Here is a 9,946-nt window from a genome sequence, read left to right on the forward strand (position 1 = left end):
AAACAGGAATACAAATAGTTGCATAAATTAAAATAGGTAGGACATGCTCCGGGGCTTGCCTTCCTGAGCGTAACTAGCTGTGGGCTCTTCCGAAACTGGGTTCGGGTCTTCGGTAGCTTCAGTCAGATTTACTTGAGCTTCACGCGGCTCACTCTCGGACTCCGGCACCAACTCGTACGTACCGTCAGGGAGAGTAGTCGAATCTATATGAAATGCATAAGCGTGAGTTATCTCAGTGATACGATTTAATCAAATCTTCATTAAAGAGTTGTAACCCAACACCAACTTAAGGTGGTTTGCAAAAGATCATGTTACATCATTTTGGACAACCCTTTAGAGAGTAATAATCATTGTACTGACTTCACAAAGTAACTCGGATGGTTTTTTTTTTTTTTTTTCTCTTTTATCCCTATGCAGCAAAAGAAGATTTGTCTTATTTATTACTAGGTTAAGCATGTCCTTATCATAAATAATGTTAAACATAGGTTCTGGGGTTGAAATTTTTATGCAAGATACATCTCTGAGTAACTTGCCTACTGTGAAATTTTTAGCCCATTTCATGCAGCCTATTTACCACGAAAAATAAAACAAATAGCTACTGCTGGAAACAAAAATGAATTTTACAGGTCAAAATATGCAAGTACTGGTAATGAAATTTTAACTGAAGGTTGTATACCTAAAGATAAGCCTACCATAAATTTTTAACATTTAAATAAGCATTTTACAGGGCATGAAAAATAGCACAAAGTAATGCTGCATGGATCGAAATTAAATTCCATAGGCTGTTATGCTAAGTTCCAGAGCCTCATATTTTACCAGCATGGTTATAAACTCAATTTCATCCCCTAGAAAAATTATCAGATTTTTCTATGCAAATAAACTATTTTTCTTGATTTAGTGTAAACATCTATACTATTAATTAGTTGGACAGGTTCCACCCATCTAAAATTTCTCAAAATTTTTGTACAGCAACAAAACATCAAGTTAAGGGTACTGTAAAAGTTTGAGCTCATTAAACCAAGTTAAACAGTATGTACAAACAAACTAATTTAAACAAGGCATAAAGCAAGATTTAAATAAAACCGATAGCTAGGCATGTCAAAAGTCTATGAAACTTTTACACAATGTTATACATCTAACATGTACCCTACTGGCCAAAAATGGCTAACAACTCATGCTTGTAACTTGAGATCTAATATAAAGTATATTTTCTTTGTATTTTAACTGAAGTAAAAACTATTGAGCAAATGAAAAAGTACATGTAACAAAAGTTGTAGATCTATTTTCAAGGAGTCCAGAACAGTTGAGTTTGCATTTTTCTGATTTTTCTACGATTTTTAAACGAATTTACAAGTTCACTGGAAAATCTAGAAAATACAAAAACACAGATTGCAAAGGGGTCCCTGGAATTCTCACAGAACCCCCTGGAAACCTAAAACTATTCGCGCAGGGGTCCCTGGCCGGAGTTGGGGACAGAGGCGGCGGCGGTGGGGGTTTTCCCGGCGAGGAGGGGCTCGCCGGCGGCTGGGATGGGGCCCAGGGGAGAGAGCTCACCGAGCTCTACCTAAGGATGGGTGATGCGGTCGACGGGGGCGGCCGGAGCAGGGTCGGCGGCGGCGCCCAGGGAGCGGCGGCGGCGGCTGCAGCGGACGACGGCGCTCCGGTGTGGGAGGAGGGGCAAGAGCAGGCCGGGGAGCTTCACGGCGCCATGAGGAAGCCAGCTCCGGGGTCGATTGGAGTCGGGGAAGGGCGGGGAAGGGGCTCCGCGGTGAGGGGGTGCTCGGCGGCGGCAATGGCGTGGGCGGCGGCGTTCCGCGGCACTGGGAGGCTCCGGGCGGAGATGGGCGGGCCTGGGAGTTGCCTGGAGTTGGAGCGGAGCCTGCGGGGTGCTCAGTGGGGGTGGAGGGGCGCTGAGCTGGGCCCTCCACGGGAGCCGTGGCTCGGCGGGCGGGAATGGGGGCGCGGCGGCGCTGCGCAGTGGCGCGGCGGCACTGGCCGTTCTAGGCGAAGGGGTGGGGCTTGGGCATGGGGAATGGGGTGTGGGCGAGCGGGCACACGCGCGGCGCGAGCTAAATGGCGAAGTGAGGGCGCGAGGAGGGGACTAGGCGCCCGCGCGGGGGAAGCAGGGCGTCGGCGGCGAGGGTGGCGTGGCGCTCTGCGTGCGCGTTTAAGGCGCCTTGGCGTGGCCGAGCGGCAAGGCAGCCGCGGGGCAGCGACGCAGCGGGGGCGGGGCGATGATGGCGGGGTGGCGTGCGGGCGGCAGGTGCACGGCCGGCCCGTTGGGGTGCCACGGCGGCGTCGCGGCGCGTCGCCGAGCGCGTGTCGCGGCGCGCGCAACGATTGCAGGCGAGACGGGATGGGGGGAAAGTCAGCGCCGTGCGGGCGTGCGCACTCGAGCGGGGAGGGGGGTCAGCGGCGCGCGGCTAGGCAGCAGGGCAGCGAGCGGGAGCGTGCAGCGGCGCAGCGAGCGGCAGCGGCGCGCTGAGCGCTCGGGGCAGGGGAGGGTCAGCGAGGAAGAGAGAGAGGAGAGAGAAAAAAAAATGAGTGGAGAGAGAGAAAAGAAAGTCCACAGTTTGACTTAGCAAAAACTCGAAATTTTCAATTGAAACTCGAAAAATTTTGAACACGAAAGTTGTTCAAAATTAAATTTCCTACAACTTTCCTTTCAGGCAAAACTTCCTCTGAGCGATGGTTTGGAAGTTCAAAATTTGAATTCAAGTTTAATGATCCCTCTTGTTTTTCGGGGTTAATTCAAATTTTCATGTTAGAACTCGAAAAACTTTGAACACGAAAGTTGTTTGTTTTGTCCAACTCTACGACTTTCGTTTTGGGCAAGAGTTCATTTGAGCAAAAGGGTGAGGGTTGACTTTTTGGCGTGGTTAAACTGAATTTCGGCTTTGCAGTAATTGAGAAGTTGGGGGAGAGTTTAACGTGTCGTTGCATGTTAATTGCCTGTTTAATATAGTGCTAAACACCGGAGGTGTTACACTCAGCTACCCCCACCGCAAATCCAGGCCGAATGCTGGACTATGTACTTCGACGGGTCGGTGATGAAAACCGGCGCCGGTGCCGGCCTCCTCTTCATCTCACCCCTCAGATAACACATGCGGTACGTGATACGCTTGCATTTCCCTGCATCTAACAATATGGCGGAGTACGAGGCCCTCCTTAGTGGCCTCCGCGTCGCCATTGAGCTCGGTGTCAAATGCCTGGACGTGTGCGGTGACTCTCAAATCGTCATCGACCAAGTAATGAAGGAGTCTAGCTGCCACGACTCGAAGATGGAGGCATACTGCAAAGCAGTGCGCTGCCTTGAAGACAAGTTTGATGGCCTAGAACTCAATCATGTCCCGCGCAAGTACAACGAGGACGCCGACGAACTAGCCAAGATCGCGTCGGGGTGGACCACCGCCCCCTCGAACATCTTCGCTCGCGACATCACCAAGTCCTCCGTCGAATTCAAGGATTCGGCGAAGCCGGGCCCCTCGACCGCCGGGCCCTCCGACGGGAACCCCCCGGCGGACGAGGCCGAGCCCATGGACATTCACTTCGGGACCACCTCCGCGGACAAGGCCGAAGCAATGGAAGTCGATGAGGCCCCCACTTCGCAAGATTGGCGCGTCCAGTACCTTGACTGGATGATTTGAGGTGTCCTACCCTCGAAGCACGCTTAGGCGCGGCGCCTCACTAGGCGGGCCAAGTCCTTCATTCTAATCGACAGTGAGCTATACAAGCGCAGTCCCTCTGGCGTCTTGCAGCGATGCGTTCCCATCCCCGAGGGCAAGGAGATGATCTGCGACATCCACGCTGGCGTCTGCGGCCACCATGCCGCACCACGTACCCTCGTGGGTAACACGTTTCGGCAAGGTTTTTACTGGCCCACCGCAGTTGCCGACGCCACCGACGTCGTGCGGACCTGCGAGGGTTGCCAATTTTATGCTCGAAAAACGCACCTCCCCGCGCACGTTCTGCAGACCATCCCCATTACATGGCCTTTCGCTGTGTGGGGACTGGACCTCGTCGGTCCGCTGCAGAAGGCGCCCGGGGGCTTCACTCACTTGCTGGTGGCGGTCGACAAATTCTCTAAGTGGATCGGGGCTCGACCCATCAGCAAGATCAAATCCGAGCAAGCGGTTCTATTCTTCACCAACATCGTCTTCAGGTTCGGGGTCCCGAACTCGATCATCACTGACAACGGCACCTAGTTCACAAGCAAGAAGTTCTTGGTGTTCTGCAACAGTTTCCACATACGTGTAGACTGGTCGGCTGTGGCACACCCACAGACGAACTGGTAAGTGGAGCGTGCCAGTGGCATGATCCTCCAGGGACTGAAGCCAAGAATCTTCAACAAATTGAACAGATTTGGCCGGAGGTGGCTCACGGAGCTACCCTCGGTCATTTGGAGCCTGAGGACGACCCCAGGCAGAGCCACGGGCTTTACCCCGTTCTTCCTCATCTATGGCGCCGAGGCCATACTCCCCACTGACTTGGAGTACGAGTCGCCAAGGCTCAAGGCATACCAAGAGCAGCAGAACCAGCGAGCTCGCGAAGACTCACTGGATCAAGTGGACGAGGCTCGAGACGTGGCACTCCTACACTCTGCGCGCTACCAGCAGTCTTTACGAAGGTATCAGGCGCAGAGAGTCCGGTGCCGAGACCTCGACAAAGGGGACTTGGTGCTGAGGCTTCGACAGGACAATAGGGGCCGCCACAAGCTCTCACCGCCATGGGAAGGACCGTACATAATCGTCGAGGTGCTCAAACCCGGCACGTATTAGTTGGCGAACGAAAAAGGCAAAGTCCTCACCAACGCTTGGAATATACAACAGCTACGTCGCTTCTATCCTTAGAATTCGGAGCTATTTGTACATCGTTTGTACACACATTTTCAATTTCCCGAAATAATGAAGAAGTACGCTTTACTTGTTTATTTTTGGGAACCATCTAGACCCTCGAAGGCTCGGATGCGCACGAACACTGAGGTACGCCTGGCTTTACCCTCGGCAAAGCCAAGCCTCCCTCGGGGGCTATTACGGGGGGAACCCCCGAATGTCCCCAAAAATCACCAACATTTTTTCGAAAAACTTCCGTCTCGCCTCTAAGCTTCTCGTACACTTGGAAAAAACAGATGCGAGGCGTAAGTAACTACGGTACGGGGCCGGCCGAGTCGTGGGGCCGCCTACGCCTTCGGGATACGGCACCCCCCTCACCACCCTACACCTACGTTGCTTATGAACGCGAAATTCCTCGTAGAAGTTTATCTAAGTCGCGTACGAGAACACAGAAGTGGAGTAAAGAAAACGGAGGCTCGAACGCACAAGGCCTCGATGGGCCACACAGTCGATTTCAACGATAACAAAATTCTTTATTCATAAGTTTAAAGTACGATTACAATAAACGCTAATCTATTACATGGGCTTTGAGGCCCAGACTTCCTACAGGCTACCATCCCCCCTTGCGGGTCGAACTCGGCTATGGGAGGGATGTCAGCTTCGAGCTTCCCGGCGAGGACTGTGGCGAACTCCTCCGCGGCTGCGTCGGCGTCGTCCATAATGGCCGACGCGGCATCTGCATCAGCGTCATCGGGAACGATGTACCCCGACGACACCCTCTGGAGATCCATGAGGTAGTGTGTCAAGGCCACGGCGAGGGCCCGCAGGAGGCCGAGGCGGAAGGTGCTCTTGGCGTGTTCGGCAATCCGACCGCTTAGCGCTCGCAGGCGGCTGATCACCGAACTGCCCGAGACAACACGCTCCCCCTCGAGCCCTTGGCACACGCTCACGGCGGTCTGCTCCAGCTCAGCAAATTCCACCTGCGCCATCGTGAGTGCGGTGTGGACTGCTTCCTTCGCCGCGGACTCATCCACCACCTTCTGCCTCAGCTCTGAGCAAAAGGAATCAACGTAAGTTGCGAAAAGAAACAAACTAACAAAAACTTGAAGGTACTTACCCATGATGCTCCTCTGCGCCTCCTCCCTCTGGACTCGGGCGGCCTCTTCGAGTGAGGACAAGGAGTCTTCCTTATCCTTAAGGGCGGCCCCCACGTTCTGGATGGCCACCTCCTTCTCCTCGAGGGCCTTGCCCTTTTCCAAGAGGGTCCCGGAGAGCGTGACAACAGTCACCTCCTTGTGGAGAAGCTCAGTTTCCTGCTGCTCGAGCACTGTTCTAAGGCGCCGCAGCTCGACGCTCTGCACCTCGGCTTCCCGAGCCTTCTCCTCAAGTACCGTCTGAAGGCGTTGCAGCTGGGCAGTCTGCGCCACGGCCTCCCGAGCCTTCTGCTCTGCTGCGGCCCTCTGGACGTTGCGCTCGCCGGTAACCCACGCCAAACCCTACTCTAGCGCCTGCTGACGGGCTCCCAGATCCGCCATTTTAGTGTTGGCTTCAATGTTCTTGAGCACTAGCTCGGCGTTGTGTTGCCCGAGCCGGCTCATCTGGGAGTACAGCCGGGTCATCTCGGCGCACTTTTCGCGCGAGATTTCCCTCAGCCGCTGCAAGTGGAAGGGCGTGGGTAAAGGCACGTTAAAGTCAAATCAAATCCGAGCAACTTTCGAGGGAAAGCATTTACCTTGCTGACATGGTAATCAGTCTTCTGATGGAACTGGAAGGCGCGGTCGAGGGCTTGCAGGATCTCACTGCCGACGTTGAACTACGCGTTCCAGGCCTACTCCTCCTCTTGCTCCTTGCGGAGAAACTCCAAGGGGAGCCCGGACGGGATGATCGCCCCGTGATGAGGCCCCTCGGACGTCCCCACATTGAGCATATCCGCGCTGGTCGATGCGAATTCAGCGATGTGTTCGGCGGCGCTTGCCGCAGCAGCAGGGTCGATGTCCATCGAATCCCCGTATTCCTCGCTGCTATCCGGCAGCTGCACCACCGACACCATGCTCCCTTGCACCGTCTGCATCGGTACCGCCATGACGATACCCTCGTCCCGGGCCTTGGTGGGCTCTGGGACGGGGGCTCCTTCCATCCCCGGTGCCCTTAACGCTGTCTCCTCCTCTGCAACGCCCTCGACAGCTGCCCTCGGGGGCTCAAGGACAAGGGTCTCCACCTCCGCATGACCGACAGGGCGCTCCTGCGCACCCCCACCGGTTTCTTCTCCTGTAACCGGCTGGGCGGCGCTAGCCGCGTCGCCCTGACCGGCCTCAACTTCGATGTCCGGCCGGGCGGCGCCGTCCGCGCCGCCCCGGCCGGTCTCCCCCACGGCGTCAGCCTAAGCGGCTACTTCAGCACCGCTTTGGCCGACGTCGCCTCCATCCTCTTGTGCTCGAGCTTGTTGGGCCGCCTGGGCCCCTCGAGCCATCGCCTCCCGCAGCTTCGCGGCCTCCGCCACGAGGTCTACAGCAGGCAGGGGCTGCGGCGCCGTGTGCGGCGTACTGCGCGTCCCGGTCTTAAGGGCCTTGATTGGGGCGAGCGGGACCGCATCCCTGGCAATGGCCCCAGGGCTGGAAATCGGGGAACAAAAGTTGAGGACAACAGGATCGGGAAATCGATCAAGCAGACAACAGGAACGAAATCCAAATCCACTTACCCGGATCGAGCGCTCATACTCCGCTTGCCCGTACCGCTTCTTCGGGCCCGCGGCACCGCGCCGCCCCTCGAAGACTGTCCCGAGGGAGCTACCCTCAGGTCGACCTGGAGCCTCGGGGCTGACAACACGGGCGTCTCTGTTCCCGTCGCGGACTCGTCGCTGATCAACACCCGGGGCACGGGCGACTCCTCACCCGCCGCCGGCGGGGAAGACTCCCGCTCCGCCCCCTCGAGGGACGGATCCGCCGACGACTCCGCCACGGTCCTTGTTTCTTCCGGCACCACCGGCGCCCCCTCGTCGTCATCCCACCGATAGGTCGGCGGGGAACTCGCACTCGCCGCCGCCCCGTCGTCCCCCAGAAGGTGGCCCTCGGCATCCGGGGTGTCCTCCTCCTCATCCGAGGACTCGGGTGTGGCGGGCCTCGGCTTCCCCTTTGAGCGTGCAATCCTGCACGCCTTGTCGTGTTTCGCCTTCCTCTTCCTTTTCCTCTCCGCCTTCGCCTCCGCCGCATCCTTTCGCCTCTTCACTGCCTCTGCGTGCAGGCGGTTGATTTGGCGCTCTTCCGGGACTGAAGGCCTCGACGGGTGGCACTTCAACCCCTGCAAAATACAACCGAGTCGAAGTCATGGGGGAGGAAAGGCGCCGCACAAGACACACAACGAATTCGGAATCAAAACTCACCAGAGAAATGTACTCCGAGTTTGGCTTGTTGCGCTGGGGGCGACACCCCCCAAGTCCCACTTCGGTGGTCGCTCCCGGAGTACCCTGTTGGTGAACGCCAGGAACACGCCGCTATAGTTCCGTAGGTAGAACCACCCTCGACTCCATCTGGCGTTGTTCGTCGTCATTTTACTGGGGATGTACAAGTTCTTCCGGTACGGGCGCACGTGGAGCGTTAGGCCACCGGTGCGCGCGAACCTCTTCGGTTGGCCCCGCGCGTTCTCGACGAAGAGCTCGCCGCGAAATAGGTGGATCCATAGATCCCAATGGGCTTCGATTCCAAGGTACCCCTCGCAGACGGCGACAAAGACCGCCACCTGCGAGATGGAGTTGGGGCTGAAGTTGTGCAGCTCCACTCCGCAGTACTCGCACAACGCCCGCATGAACCTGCATTCGGGGACGCCGAAGCCCCGCTCATGAAGATGAATGAAACTCATGACATAGCCCTGGGGGGGCTTCGGCTCGGTCTCCTCTGGCTGCGGGGAGATCCACGCCGGCGCCCCCAAGTCGGGGTTCAGCGGCAACAGCCGGTCGGGGACCAACTGCTCCAGAACCGCCACGGTGGCGGAGGACCTCCCCCATGGCAATGGCTTCTGGACGTCCGACATCTCTTTGAGTCGCGGGGGAATGTGGGAATGAGGGCTCTGGGATGGTTAAGGTGCGCTCTCACTCTTCTTCCTCTTCCTCCTTTCACTCTTGGCTGTGCAGCTCAGGATGCAGGGGAGGCGGAGAAGACAAAGCGAGACAAAGGCAAATGGCCAGGTGAGCCCAAAACAACCCCTTCCTCTTCGTTTTTATTCACCGTGACGGGCGGGTCCGCAGCCACAGCCCGAATCTACCGCATTGAATGCGGTAGATTTTGCTATCGCTGAAGGCTGGGGCCCCACGACCGCAGAGTCTCCAACGCGCGCACACAGCAATAACTGCGGCACGATAACCGGCGGGTGCGGCGCGACTGTTACACTGTCCCATCCGTCAACCACCGCCGACACCGCTTCGTCTACCCGAGGCTGCCGCATGAAAAGGCGCGCCCACACCGCACCGCACGAATCGGGCCACGTCGCCCACAACCAGCGGAAGACCCGCGCGCGTGACTCACGACTCCGCGCCGTTCTCGAATCATGACGGAATATTCCTTCCGGGGTCTCTCTACCCTCGAAGGAATCGCATTCCGAGGCCTTACTGATCAGGGGTTCGAATCCTGGCCCGTAGAGGGTTCGACAGGCGCCCCAGATCGCCAGAGTCAGGGACTGCATGGATGTGCCGTACAAGCTACCCTCGAACGCGGAGTTCGAGACATCCTACGCAGTGTTCAAGGCCAGTCGAAGGTGCCTAGTAGGGGGATCCCATCGAGGGAGAGCATCGAGCCCTCGGACCCTATCGAACGGGTCCGAGCCCCGCCTAGCGAACCTTCGCAAGCGCTTTACGAGATGTGTCCATGGACTACGAGCCGACCCTTATCGAACGGGGCACGGACGTCCGCTTGAACTACCCGCTAACAGCTCACTGAAGCAGCCATAGCTCGCGGCCCGGGCATGGGTAGCATGGTGCGCTGCACCCCTCCTCCCTGCGAAAGGGCGACGAGGGTCGTAATCGAAGACGAGGGTTCCCCTGAACATCTTCACATGGGCCTAGGCACGGGCAGGGGGCTCCTCGCACACCACGGTTCAGACCGCACCCTCGAATAAGTCGACGA

This window comes from Panicum virgatum, chromosome 1K, assembly GCF_016808335.1.
Source record: "Panicum virgatum strain AP13 chromosome 1K, P.virgatum_v5, whole genome shotgun sequence".
In the NCBI taxonomy this organism is placed as follows: Eukaryota; Viridiplantae; Streptophyta; class Magnoliopsida; order Poales; family Poaceae; genus Panicum; species Panicum virgatum.